General features: G+C 40.2%; 1 protein-coding gene across 1 annotated transcript in view; it reads left to right on the plus strand.

The window, feature by feature from the left end:
- CLSTN2 (calsyntenin 2) overlaps positions 1–15,481 on the plus strand; it is a 323,329-nt gene that overhangs the window by 86,131 nt on the left and 221,717 nt on the right. The gene's annotated exons all lie outside the window — the stretch shown is intronic.

A 15,481-nucleotide genomic window follows, 5' to 3' on the forward strand; every position in this document is an offset into this window, starting at 1 on the left:
GGGTCGCTTATCATTGGTCTATCTGGACTGAGGAAGATTTACAGCCAGAGAGTGAGCATCGGAGAGATGCCCCAGTGTCTTGGGAAGATGGAGGCCTTCCCAGGCATTTTCCCAACAAATGGTAGCAGAGGATGGTTGCGTTCCATCGGATCTCTGCTGTTGCTTTGAGATGAAGCTCAGTGTGTCTTTCATTCAGGGGAGAAGCTGCACTCCTGCCGGACATGGATGGTACTCACCACGGGGACTGCAACGCACCCAAACCACGTGTCTCCGCCCGCTAGCTACCCCCCAGGTGTAGGGTGGCTGAGGCCCTGGCCCCTGTGGCATGCTCCATCCTTATGGGTGCTGCAGGCCCCATCCCGTCCTTCCCTAAGGGTGCCACACGCCACACCACACCCCTCTGGGTGCCACGTGCCCCCTCCTGTCCCTCCCTAAGGGTGCTGCATGCCGCCCCTATGGGTGCCGCACGCATGTCCCTATGGGCTGTTTGCCCTGCCCCTGGGCGCGCCTCCCCAGGTGCCAGAGAGGCTTCCTCTGCAGAGACTTCCGGGTTAGCGCCAACGTCTAATGGCGGATTCCCTCCGAGCTCCGGAGGGAATCGGCTCTGCAGGGATCGGGTTCTACCGCGCCGGCGACGCGGGGACCCTTAGAAACCACAGGCGTGGAAGCCTGTGGACTTGGTGACTCGGCGGGCACCATTTGCGCCCCCCGACCTGCGAAGGAGCCTTTTTAAAGGCTTTGGAACGGGGGACGGGAGCGGTGCGGTGCTGAGAGTCCTCTGCTTCCCCTGCTGAGTGAAGCCGCATGCCATGGATGGAGAGCGCTGGCTTTTTCCTGAGAACATTCGGACTAAAAAGCAACAACCCGTGAGTAATATAGAAATTGGATTTTAAAAGGAAATTTTTTCTTTGAATTTGGAACGACCGGGGAAGATACAAAAGGGAAGTCCGTCTTCCCCTCTTGTAGACAACTTAAAGCAAGGACTAAATAACTAAGGTCGAGAGAATATCTTTTATTGTAATTGAACAAAGTTATTAATTTCACGATTGGACAGTATAAGTAATTTTGCTGGAGGATAAGAGTGGATTTTGAGAGCTGCGCAACCCCCCGGGACCCGGGAGTCATCAGCGAAAGAGCCTGCCGGAAAGATACAGAAGACTTTGACAGCTGTCAAAAGTAGCTGTCAAAGTTGGGGAACACAAAGTAACATTGTTTTGCTGCCTTTGCCAGTTGGATTTGTTACATTTTGGTTATAAATTGTCGAAAATTTGCTATTTTGTCTTTGGGACTGGAATTAGAAGGATAGTAAATATCCACAATCCCTCTAGAGGGGGTCTTGGGACACTGCAAGAATGGCTGGAAGTGGAAAAATACTCACAGAGTTCAACAAGACTTTTTATCTCTTGGGAAAGCTTCAAGAACAAAGTAATATTTTGGCTACTGGGGTCAGGGGACTGAATGAAACAGTAAACAACTTTACTGGAAATGGAAGGGATTTGACTCAAGTCTTTGTCTTTGAACCAAAAGCCCCTGTAGCGGAATTAAAAGACTTTGCAGCTGAGCAGGGAAAGAAACTTGACAAACTTGAGAAAGTGGAACAAGTGGAAGAGAAATATGAGGATCTGGAGGGAAAGGAAGGAGGAGTTATAATGTTGCAGAAGGCTAAGGAAGGCCAGAGGCCTGGCAGGAAGGTCACAAAGGAAAATAAGAACTGGATGATGAAGATTTGGCTTGAATTGGAGAAGGAAGAATGGAGAGACTTATCTAGAAGGAGACCTGAAGACTTGTGGATTACAAATTTGATTAAGATGGATGTTCGAGCGCTTGGGACATTTAAATTTATGAATTTTTCCAAACATGGAGGCCTGGCCGGAAGAAATATGGACTTTTTTGGGATTGTGCTCCTCCGAGACTTGGGCTTTAATATGAAGGACTATCTAAAGAACCGGCAAAGAGGAACTGAGAGAGACTTAAAAGCCTCTGATGTGAGATCGCCAGGCTGATAACATATGGACTGATGGACATTGGTTTGGGGATCGAAACCGGGAAAGGGAGGGTGGGGTTTGATCAATCCAAAGGTTGTATAAATACTTTTTTTGATATTTCTTATTTTGTATTTTTAGTTTGGTATTAATATAAAATTGGGAAATTCGTGGAAGGGAATTTGGGTCGACCTTGGAAAAAGGGTTTAAGTAGAAGGACTGATATAACAATGAAATAAGGTGAAAAATTTAAGAACTTGTTGAACTAAACATTTGGAATTGGAATATAAGAAGGGGAGGCGAGAGGAAGTCGTGTGAAATAAGGTATAAGAAAATAAGGACTGAAAGTATACTTGTTTTGTGTGTTTTTTCTGTCTTTTTGTGTATCTGTTTTATTTGAAAATTCAATAAATATTATATTAAAAAAGAGAGAGAGAGGCTTCCTCTGCAGATGGATGGGAGTTGTGGTTCAGCAAAATCTGGAGGGCCAAAGTTGCCCGTGCTCAGAGCTTTTTTTCAGCTGGAACTCACTCATTTCTGGGGTGGGCTCCATTGCCTTTATAAAAAAAACAAGGGAGGCATTCATGGTGAGTTCCGGCACCCCTTTTTCTAGAAAGCTAGCACTGCCCATGCCTTATGTAAACAATATACAACTTTACAGAATACTACTCTACCAACATCCTTCAATGAACTATGCAACTTGGACCTGTATAGTGGGCTTGAACTAGGGATGACAACAGGCATTTTGCTGCCTGAGACGAAGATTCTGGTGCTACTCCCACTTCCTCTTTTTTTTTCTCTCCCCATCTGCAGTAGAGTAGCAACTGACCTGCCACCCACTGCCACAACATTCTTTTTTATGAATGCTAAGATGCTTTGGCCAACAGAGATTCTGTGAAGCTGGATTTTGGTTCTTTATTAGACCTTTCAGCAATCTTCCTGTAGTTCTGAGACACAATGTATATATATTCCAAGACACAAATCCTTGGCCATGCTGAAAATACATGGTTTTTCATTGGTGTATGTTTACCCCAATAAAATATATTTATTTTCCATACCTGTTATATTAATTCTTTAGTAATAACCGGTGGGTACTAGATAGAATGCCCTCTTTCCTGGTAAAACTGCTGAAGAATAAAGATAAATGTTGAGGTTCACTCCCAGTATGATGCTATGAGGGAACCCTGAATTCAGCCTCAGTTAGGATGTTCATATTTGTTGCTACTTTTTATGACATTTGTTCCCTGCCATTTTTATCATATTGTCCCGGGGCAGGTGGCGTTTCCGTGCACTGCTCTGGTTCGCCAGAAGCAGCTTAGTCATGCTGGCCACATGACCTGGAAGCTGTACGCTGGCTCCCTCAGCCAATAAAGTGAGATGAGCGCCGCAACCCCAGAGTCGGTCACGACTGGACCTAATGGTCAGGGGTCCCTTTACCTTTACCTGGGGCAGGTTGCAGCAATATGAAAATATAATATTAAAATCATTTAAAACAATTTAGAATCTGAAGACTAAGAAGATAATTGGAGACTCCAAAGGTGAAGAATCTTTTGGTGCTTCAACTGAATACATTATTTTCATGGGGATGAAGAACTAAATGTGAAACAAGCAGTTGAAGAACTGCAAACAATTGGAAATTGAAAAAGTATAGATCCTTTGTTATATTTCAAATTGTGTTACTAGTTTACTTTGTTTTTCCTTGTTCCGAAGGGTAAACTGCTTTGCTTCACTTGTTCCATTACTTTGTTTCTTCCTGTGCTTAACACCCTCCCTATTGTTTAGTAAGCTCAACTTGTCTACCAAGGTCACTGCTAGACACATTCTGTTCAAATGGATTTTGTAAGTGTGTACCTTGACATTCTTGGTTATGTGCTCACATTTTATGGGGTGTGTGAATTGTTTTAATTACCTAATTGCTAGAGTAATTGGGGCTAAGACTCTTATTTTAATGGAAGCCTGAAGCACAGTGCATCGGCAGCAGCTTACGGGCTGTTGTAGTAAATAACCAGGCAGTGCTGCTGAATATGACAAGCCAATAAAAGTAATTTGTGTCTCTTTCATTTCATAGATCCTAACACCTTTCAGTATGTCCTTCCAAATTCCTCACTGCTGTTATTTAGAAGGTCATCTTTAGAAATTGAGCTAAATGAATTTATTTACCAAACCCCATTTAGATATGTAGAAACAAATTGGTGTATAAAATTTTACTGAAAATGCATTACTTTAAAAGACCATTATTTCCTTCCAATTATGAACTTGCAAAGGTGGAGAAAACCCTTTTATCTGAATCATGGAGAAAAATACATAATTAGATAGATGCCACTTGCCATTTGTCTGCAGAGGTGTTTTGTTTTTGTTTTTTAAGAATATAACATGACATAGCCTCCAAAGCCATTAATGGAAGGTAGAAAGTTGCATTTTTTTTTGTATTAAAGTGAAATATTGAAAAACACACACACGAAGACCAATAATGTTTTATGCAGTGAATTCAGTTCTAATGATTATACAATTATAGCTCTAATTTCTTTTCTAGTGTGATATTTTTAAAATGATATTTCTGATACATATTTCTTATAGGAAAATGATACAGTAGGGCAGATGCCATGATTCATACCTGCAACTTTATACTTAAATGAATAAATCATAAGAAATAAATATGTAAGAAACAAAGAGTTTTGGCATATGGGGGAAAGCAATCAAAATCTATATTTTTATTGAGCTGTCAGGTGCTCCCTGGACTAGCCAATAAATCCATTTATTATCATTGATCTAGTGTGCAGAGCCAAGGTGGGGGTCACTCTATATGGAGGTCCCATATGCCTCCCCAGTTCTGTATACCATCTTGAATGGAGTTAAATCCATTCTGTTTGCTGCAGATCCTTGTGTGTTGATTCTAGTTAATAGGGCATAGATTTTTTAACCCCAGCTTTTGTTTTTGTGTCTTTCTTTCTAGTGAGTGAATTTTGGCCCATCAGGACTGATCATGAGAGTGGGGGGGGGGGAGGGAGGGAAATCACATGCTTTGCACTGAATATTTTGTGTGATTTTCCCAACCTTGATCAGTATTTCAATTTATGTTGGGGAAGTCTTGGGTTTCCCTGCTTTTAAGAATAGCTGCAAATGGGCACCATTTCATGAAAAAAGATGTAACAAATGAATAAATTAGTGCACGTTGAAATTATGCCATGTATTTGCTTTTTCTTAATGTTTGAATTAAAATTGACTTCAACAGAAAAGTAGAACTGAATAAGACAAATTATTCATTTACATTTTTTTCAGGAAATGGGAAGTATGCAGTGGTAATAATTTTTGTACTACATTTCTTGATGTATTTTTTATCACTCTTGTGTTTTGGATCTTCAGGTAGGAAACGATGCACACTGTGAGGTTATTATTTTTTAATACTATCAACTCATGTCAAACTGAGCTTTAATCCTAAGAAAACTCTAATTTGCTTCTGACTGTGCGTACCCAAATCCTTCTTTTAGCCTTAATAGCATTTTTAGTGATTTTATTATAACACTGTAATCTATCCAAATCTCATTGTAAAACAGTAGTTAGAAGGAGCAATTGACATAGCATACTAATAAAATAGCAGAAATCCACAATGCTCCGTAGGGCTGAATCCAGTGTTACATGAGCAGAATTCCATTTGAGCAGCAGGGGCTCATCTTCCTCTCTTCTATCCAGTGCCCCCCACTCCAAAAATCTGCTAAAAGGTGTCCCCCAACCTGTCAGAAAATATTTTGAGAGTGCACAGAGCAACTGTGGGCAACCAGGGCCAATTCATTCATGAACCTAGGTCTGAACCCATATTGGAATGGACTGTAACCCCACTGAACTCAATGGAAATTGTTTTGAAGTAGGCATGCATATAACAGAGTTGGATATGTGTTCCTTTACCAAAACATTCAAAATGTTACTTTACAACTTACTATATTTTTGTATTGAAGAACTTTCCCGTTTAGTCGCTTTCATACTCTGTATCCTTTTTTTCTTCTCAGTTTTATATTTTTATTGCATCCAATGTCTCAAAACACCTAGATGCACAGAAGTGACTGGTGTAGTGTGAAGGTGTGCTGGAGCTCAGCTATCTAGATATGTGCCTGAGGTGAACCTTGATGTTGATCTCTTAATGAGTATGATATGCCCGTCCTGATTAGCAGAATGACAGCTCATGCATCTTGTGTGCTGTGTAAATGTTGCTCACCTAACCCCTGCCTGTGAACAGCAGGATGTGAACAGCAGAATTTATTACCTGGTTCTGTCTGTGCTGAGTCAAGAGAAATCCATAATGAAGTAACTCACCAAGTGTCATGTTATCTGCTGGAGAGCTGGATGTCAACTGATAACTATCTCCAAAACATGCTGATTAACTGTGAGTTACTCCTTACCCCAGTATTTGTACAGATACAATTCCTGGGGAAACTATGCATTTATTTATTTCTGAAATAGATTATTTTAACACAAATGTTTGGACACTTAGATTTCCTCACTCTCTTTCTGTGTGTGTGCGCGCACACACACACACACACACGTATGTATTTAAAAAACAAAGCTTTAGTTGAATTTTGATTAAAGTAGTTATTTTATTCCACCATTATTATTTTTTTTCTATTCCCTAATAATATTTAAATTATCAGAATACTTTTATGAGAGTAGGGAACCTGCAAACAACACCTGTAGCTTGTACTGTATAAAGAAATCTACTAAACAAAAACACCTTTTCATGTTTATTTTCCATGCATTTATATATACACATATATACACATATACAAATATCTTACTGGAACTCAATGGTACTTATTCAGCCTCGACAACTGTCTAACAATTGTCCCATATAGAGCAGTTTCTCTCTTTCTTTTTTAAGTGGTTGGGCATGCTGTGGAGTAAATCTCCAGACCATCACCCCTGCCATCTTTGTTTCACAGAATGTTGTGCTTCTGGGCCTATCTTGGACGCTGGATAATGAAGATGATGGGCTATCCACTTAAAGACAAAATTAAAACAGCTTGTTACGTTAGAAGGTGGAAGAGGGAAGACCAACTAGGAAGCAGACAGGAGTGCAGGAAGGTTCCTGTTGCTTCCTCCAATAGTTTTTACAGGAGGTTTGGGGGGGAAATGGAGCCTGACAACCTCTGTAAAATGTTTAAAACACCGGGGCCCCACTTTGTCCCTCCTTTTACCCTGTGACACAGTACAGGGTAAGAACTTAATTTGTTCTGGAGGTCTGTTCTTAACCTGAAACTGTTCTTAACCTGAGGTACCATTTTAGCTAATGGGGCCCCCCGTTGCCACCGCACCGCCAGCACGCAATTTCTGTTCTCATCCTGAGGTCAAGTTCTTCACCCGAGGTACTACTTCTGGATTAGCGGAGTCTGTAACCTGAAGTGTCTGTAACCTGAAGCATCTGTAACCCGAGGTACCCCTGTACTGAGATGCTCGGCAAAAGGAAACCTGAAAGCTCTGTTTAAAAAATCTGCACACATGGGGTTGGTGATCCCGGGTGAAACAGGAAATTTGTGAAATGTTTTACGGATTTGCTTCATTTAGTAACATCATTTATATGCCACCCAATAATGGTGTTCTCTGGATGGCTTATAAGACTCTTGGAATATGGTCATTTTTATTTATGAAGAGATATAAGGGATACATTTAATGTTTGCTTTTGTTACTAAAACATAACTTAAAAACTTCATTTGCTTTTTGGGGGGTCATATGTTGCACCATCATCTATATCATAAACTTTCTAAAACTCTTCAGGGGTCTTCAGCCACATGCCTTGGAACACACCCTGCAGATTTTCCTCCTATAGCGTTCACTAAAAAGGCATTCTAAGAAGCTGGGGAAAACAAAGTAAAAATAAAAGTAAAAGCGATAACAGACACCACTCAGCCAACTCAGTGATTTTAAGGTAGCTTCCGCAGGCAAATTTCTGTGCCCCCTCAAAAAATATCTCATTGGAATCCTTTCCTACTTCCATAAAGTGGCAGGAGGGAAAAAAATCCCAGTCTTGTGATGTACCAAGACATTGGTGAAATGGGGCAGGTTACCAGCATAGCATGAGTGTAGACCATACTGAGCTGATGAACCAAGGTTTTGATATGCTGAATTCTAGTCCAAATACTGAAGTTACAGTATGTGTGAACTTGTTAACAGTGTAAAGAAGTTCTTTAAATAAAGCGGTTCTTCATTCAATGGTTGAGCAAGATGTAAGACAGATACTTGCTGATACATAATTCTTTTAATATTGGGCCATAAAAAAATCATTAAAAAATAATTATTTTAAAGCATGAGCAGTGGATGTTAAACTTTCTGTCTTCATAAATAAACATTTTGTGTGAAAACTTTAAAATTTGATAGCTTCAAAACTTCAGAGATAGTTTATTTGCATTATTTGGGTTCTGCATCTTTTTTTTTTTTTTTTACATATTAGACTTTCAATCTCTGTCTAACCTCGGAAGTAAATGGGGTAAATGAACTCTTTTCACAAAACAAGCTGTATTAGTAGACCTGACTGATAATGCCATGCTAATATAAACTAGTTTTATCATCATCATGTCAGAGATAAATATTTTATCTGCAGTACTATCTAATCATTAAGAATTTGGAGCTTTGGTTAAAGAGTTGTTCAGAATTCTATAGAGAATGTGGATGTTCACTGAATATTAGGTAGCCTAGTTTAGCAGAAGAGGGCATTGCTGCTGCATGATAAATGAGGATCAAAATACATTTACATGAGGGACTGAAATGCTGCTTTTCAAAGTATGATAAAGGAAATAGCAATATATCACTCTCTGTGTACCAGTCATGAATGATAGATTTTGCATTCTGTTCTGATTGTCCGAAGACCTCTCTGCTGTGTGGAAACCTGGAGGCTCAGCTTATCTGTAATTTTTATTATGTGCATGAAAGTAACTGTCAGGCAAAAATTTCTAAAGAAAGATTGCAGTACAAAGTCTCAGTATTTTCCTGAACAGGCATTCTATTTTACTGCCATTGTTTGCTGCTAAATGTTTTCTCTCTGGGGCTGCTCTTCAGAAAATGAGAACCATACTGCTGGATCAGACCAAAAGCACATCTAGACTAGCGTTCTGTATCCAATAGTGGTTACAGAGAGTCTTCCAGGAGTCCTACAAGAATGCAACAAAGCAATCTTGGTACTTATAGCCTTCCCTGTTGCTGTCTTCTTCCAACAAATTTCCAAAGCAAAAAGGCAGGAACGAAACAGATGTCAGGAAAGCCAGGGCATGATAAAGGACACTTATTTAAATTCCCTTTGGTTTTTTCGTGATATAGGATTTTCATGGGAGGTGCCGTTAGTGCTGGAATACAGGGAGCTGTAACTCTTAACTTGGCCTGATTCAAGCAATTGAACCAGAAGGAACTGTAACTGCAAAGCTGAGGATTCCCATTGGCAATGGAGGCTTCTGTGTGCGCTCTAATAAAAAGTTCCCTTGCTCTTAAAGTATAACAATAAAAGATGTCACAGATTTGACCTCAAACACTTCAAAAGATGGCAAAGTTGCAGCTGTAATACAGACATATTAGGGATGTTTAGAGAGGAGACGCTTGTGCATTCCAAGCCTTAAGAAACCAGAGTGGCTCTATGCAGACAGTGCCAGGTTTAAGTGGGCCCTCTCTCATCCCTCAGCACCAGGGCTGACCCAATACATTTTTGGCACCTGAGGCAGACCCCAAAATGGTGATCCCCCCCGCCTTCCCACGAGGGAAGAAGGGCTGAGGGAAGATCTACATCAGGAATAGGCGGGGAAGGAGGAGAGAAAGAATGATATTGGGATCTTCTGTCCAGGTGGATACTGCTGCCTGAGGCGCTTACCTCACCTGGCCTCATGGGTAAGGCATGCTCAGCATTATGCTGGTGCCCCCTATAAGTTCAGGAAGTAGTGGTGCAATGGGGATGGGCAGGAACAATCAGCTCAATGTTGAAAAAAAGGGAACACTCAGTAAAGTAGCTACAGCAGATGCTGCCATTTTAATTTCCCCATAATCCCTCTGGGACCTGGACTAGTTTTCACAGTGCTCTGCTGAATGCTGCTACAGAATTTATTTTTAAAGGGAAAACATGTAGGCAATCACCACCAGTGGTGGCCAGTCCTCTGGGAATGGTGAGGGACACCCCCTTATTCTAGGTGCTGATGGTGGATCTATCTACAGACCTGATTCCAGTTTTTTGAGGGCCCTGAGAAGCTGTCTGTAGTGCACCCCCAGCACTTACCAGCTGTGATGCTTTAGCTACCAATTTTGGACTTTCCTTCATATACAAATGGTCTTATTATCACAGCCCATTGCCATTGGATGAGATTGGTGGGATGCAGAAACCATCAACCTCTAACAGGGCTTACCAGCAGCAGCACCATTGTAGTGGTCTAGGATAAGGAATCAAGTGGTAGTGGTCTAGGACAAGGAATCAAGGATTCATTTCTAATCCATTACAACATTGTTACCTGGTTAGTCCAGTCACAGGTACAAGGAGATGGCTGGTGCTGCCATGGGTGGATTAAAAACACTGCATTTGGATGTGGCTCCGACATTGTAAACAAGGACTGCAGGAAACCTTTTTTAAAACAACAACAACAACAACATTTTGTTGAAAGATTATATGCATATGCATATATTTTGAATTGGGGCTGGGTGGGAAAAAGAGAACAGAAAAGCATGCATATAAATGAAGCATGTGTCATCTAGACACTGTTGATTTATAGCCAAAATGCACACACTTCCTAGAGATCAGAACATGCTTTTCTATCTTGGATGGTGAAATTAAAAAAGTGTGTGACTTAGAAAGCTTCCTTGAAAACATACAACAAAAGAAAACCAAACTAGTTCTATCTATGACAGAGGTTACAGAGAGTTGATACCTGTGTATAACAATGATAAGACTGTATGCATGCACACATATCGGATAATAATAATAATAATAATAATAAATTTTATTTATATCCCGCCCTCCCCAGCCGAAGCCGGGCTCAGGGCGGCTAACAACACTAAAACAATACAACATTATAAAACATTATAAAAATGAGTTAAAAACAAAATTAATGGCAATGGTATCCCATTGAAGCACCAAGCAATGATATCTCATAAAACAGCTTCCAGATCTTACAAAATAATCTCTATACATGAGCAAGTGTCTCCTGAGCATCTTGGATTCATCAAGACAAGCTGACACATAAGATCAGGTCTGTGCAGCGGGGGTGGGGGCAGTAGCTGTGCACACTTGGCCCGAGCCTTGGAGGGCTAAGCCAGCCGGGGGGCAGGGGAAGGGACATGTGCCAGCAGCCTACCAGACTTACGTTGTCATGACAAGAACTGTCCTTGCTTCCTAGCTGACTGGGGATTTAATGGGCAAAACAGCCATGGGCAAAATGTCCATGCTTGTCTGTATGCACTGCAAGGTTTTAATAGTAAAATCTGGACCCTCATTACTGCATGCTAGCCGTGTAGCATCAAAGTAGGCACCACTGTGGTGGTGTGTGTCATGGACTGCAAGTCTGTGGAGCCACATGTCTGTTACCAGCATTATCTTGTGTTGGCAGGGCTTGGATAAGAATGAGGAATGTGCAAGCATAGTCGAGACTCCTGCCCAGGCCTCAGTCAAACTCTGCACGGGCTTGCATAAGATGATTTGATAGAGTAGACAGTAGGAATGGAGGGGGGTTTTTTTGTCAGAATACTAGTAACGTTCACTATTACTGTATTTTTAGTCAGTAAACATTATGAAAATAATTATGTCATTTTCTGTATTGTCTTTGATAATTCCACTGAGATGCATTCAAACTGATTACCTAATTCATTACATGATTGCTCACATTAGTTTTGGCACAGCGGAAAGTGAGATAAACTACGTAGGTTTCAGCAGAAGCTGAACTGTAGCAGAACAGAAACAGCTGATTGTAACGAACTCAGGTAATAAGATAAAAAACCCCAAAACACTTCCTTATATTCTTAGTAGATATATCAGTTTTCCTGTGCTCTTTCAACCTTATCTTGTAAGAACAGCTCACCAGACACTAGTGGCAATCAATGTGAGTGGAATTGGATCAAAAACATCTGAAAGTGAGGCACAGCTGTGGAGGTCAAGGTTAATCAAAATATGGTATAACAGCTTTTATGAAGGATAACATTGTTGAAAACAAGAAGATCTGATGTTTGTAAGCTTGAGAATTACGAATTAACTGCATTCTAAGACTGATGCAGATGCTTGGGAGTTGTCCTATAAGGTAATGGAAATAATTCTGTTCAGTGTGAAATTGTGGCACTGGTTAATTCCTCTCACGTTTTATTTAAGAACAACCAGGATTTTACTTGATCTGCCTCAGTTTGGCATCACTATTGTCTAATATTGAACAACAAGGTTCTGTTCTATGAAGCCATTTTATTTAACCTAGGAAAATATCCCAATCCATGCTTTAATTCATCACCATATGAAATTGTGACTTTGACTGTCTTTACTTTCTGTAAACTGCTTTGAGGGCTTTTTCTAAAATCGAGTGGTATATAAATTTTATTAAATAAAATAAATAAATTACTGTTCTGCCTTTGAATGAAATATGATTTGATTTCTGGGGCAGTCAAACCTAGTTACTAAAGATTCAAGGTTTTCTACTCCCAATCAAAGGCATTTAAAAACAAAATGTTTTGTGACTATCCTTGAGCTGGATAAGTGCATTTATCTATCACAAAAAACCAATATAGCAGGGGCAGAATAATAACAATAACATTTTAAATTCTCTCCTATTGTGTTACAGATAGGTGCTGTTTCTATTTTCTATTGGCACATATTGAAGTCCCTCGTTTTCCAACAAACATTTTATATTGAGATTTTTATCCCATTCTGTATCTGTATTTAATATGAAATTGCCTTTATATGTGCTCTTCTTGCTGATGTTTTTATCATTAAATCTTTCTGTGGGAAGCAGTAAATGAAATTGAAAATAGTGCCTCTTTATAGGTAATTCTGATCCACTCCCTAGGGCTTTCATGGCTGAAGAAAGCCCCCACACTCTCACACCCCCATCTGAAAGTTGCAAAAGTGAGAGTACCACTCACAGGGGCTGGCCTCACATTCTCTTTAACTTTTGGCCATAAAGGCTTACCTGGAGCAGTGATGGGAATTCCTTTCTCTTCCATTTTTCTTGACCCACCCACCTCTGCCACTGCAAGAAGACTTCATAGATCTATACACTGTGGGATTGCATTTGAAGTCAGTTGAGATAGTGGGCAGCCACCATGAATGGGGCTCGAGTTTTCATTCCTTTCAAAAGTGGTACCTCCACTTGCTAAAGCTGTCTGGGGGTTGTCAGGGAGGGAGGTGAGTGGGATGGTTATGTGAATGTGGCAGTGGCAGAAATTCTGTGTAACCATGGCCCATGGGGACAGTGTTAGAGGAGGCATTGATGGCATTGTGTCAAGGTACCACTGAAGTTCACCTCTTGAGTAGGAGTTAACGTACTTGGAATGTGCAGAGGGGCAGCAAGAGACACGGTGAGTGGGGAGAAGTTCTTGCTGGGTTGAGCCTGTCTGCCATAGTCTTACAGCCCATTCTGGAGCTTCTTGGTGCTGTGGTACTGTGAGGCAGCGTAAAAAGACCAGGTATGCTGGCTGGTGCTTGTTTGGGTTAAAATAATCTTAAATTGCTTGATCTGACTACAATAAAAAAGAATGCAGTACTACTATTCCTACAGCCTGAATCTTACATTATTGCATTGTTTAGCAGGCCAATCTGTTGCACTTTCGTCTCTTAATTTCTTGCCTGCTCAAGTATAGACCTTAAGCTGTTGTGTCACTAAGGAGTAGTGAGTGATTGCATGCAATTACTGTATCTCATCTATAGGATCTGCTGTACTTGGTATCATTTACCATATGCTGTAGTGCATCCAGAATTGATTTATTTGACAGCCAAGAGCATGAGGATGTGAGAACAACCTTTAAGTAGTGTTGGTTAAATCTTTTAGCATGGATAACAGCATCCTGCCGGCTCTCCCTTGTCTTATGAAAAATAATGATGATAATATCTGGAGAGAGATATACACTGCATATAAAGTAGTCCCTAAACGGTTAATAAGTGCATTTCACTGGGAGCTCTGTTTTTACCACATTCCTTTCCAAATTCAGACAGTATTGAAAGTACAAGGTATTAGCTAACATTTTGTCTGCGTACCCTGTGGGACTCTAATAACCATATTTTGTAAAGCAATTCAGTATATTCTGAAATACTTTTTGTTCATATCTTACCATAATCAATGGCAACTGCAGCCAACATATTGCTAGATGAAAAATAACTGGAATAACTAAAAATCTGTGAAAAACTTTTGTATTATGCTGATTCAAACTATGCAGTACTGATCATTGTGCTTTGGAAAAGGGAGTTAACAGACTGCCAAATTTATTGTGCCCTTAATGTTAGGTGGTGCTTCGAGTGGAGCAAATAAATCAAAAGTTAGTTCAGATCCTTTTCATCCTGCTTTAAGTGCCCAGACACTCTCTAGGACTAAACATACTTTATTTTTGTTTAATTAAGGCAGCAAAACACTAGCTTTATTGATTCTTCTTTTTTACATGATCAAATGGGGGAGCAGGGAATGACCTGCTTAGAAGTTTAGTCAGATGCCTCTTCTTATTTCCACAAGAATTTTACACTTGCTGTGGATTAATAGGTCAAAAGGCTTTTCAAAATTTCAAGCTATCTTGGGAAAATCAGTTTGCATTTTTGCAGATGTTCATTTCCACTAAAGGGCTTTTTATGCACTCATTGCCATAGCTGACAAATTCATTGAAGCTACAGCTCAAAGCTGCAAATCTCTTAAGATGTGCCCTCTTGGAACCCAATGCAATATAGTTTCATAGAGATTTCGCTTTTCTGAAGTGTACAAAGAAGAGATTAATGCAAGCTCTCATTTGTGAATTCCAGTTGTGTCTCTAGCAGATTTCCCCTTGGATCAGTAAAAGCACCCAACTGTTTCTTACTGACCCTATAGTCCAGTTCTGGAGACATTATTGAATGATTGTTATCAATAAGAGACAACCCTGCATACAAGTTGCATTGATTCTTCTTCTTTTAAATATAACAAGGACTTTTTTCCCCCAACCAGAACTCACTGGAACTCAGTTCTGGCCCCTCTCAGGTGGGTGCCATTGCCATTGTAAGAGAACAAGTTTCATGGTGAGTTCCGGCACCTTTTTTTCCAAGAGAAATAGCACTGAATATAATGTATACCAAGGACAATATATCTAGAAACAGAAGAGTTTATTTCTACTCTCTATGTTCCTGCCAGGTAACCTCAATATTTTACTTAGTTTATGAAAGCTGTTCTTTATAAATTTAAATTCGTTCAAGTCCAACTAAATCTATACTGACAAGTGACTATAGTGGTAAAATTGTTTTAGGTTGCTGTCTTAGAACTACAGCTTGTTTATTATGGGACTTTCATGCAGAGAACTGTGGCTCTCCAGATGATGTTGGACTCCAGCTTCTA

The sequence above is a fragment of the Podarcis erhardii genome, assembly GCF_964252035.2.
Source record: "Podarcis erhardii genome assembly, chromosome: 5".
Taxonomy (NCBI): Eukaryota; Metazoa; Chordata; class Lepidosauria; order Squamata; family Lacertidae; genus Podarcis; species Podarcis erhardii.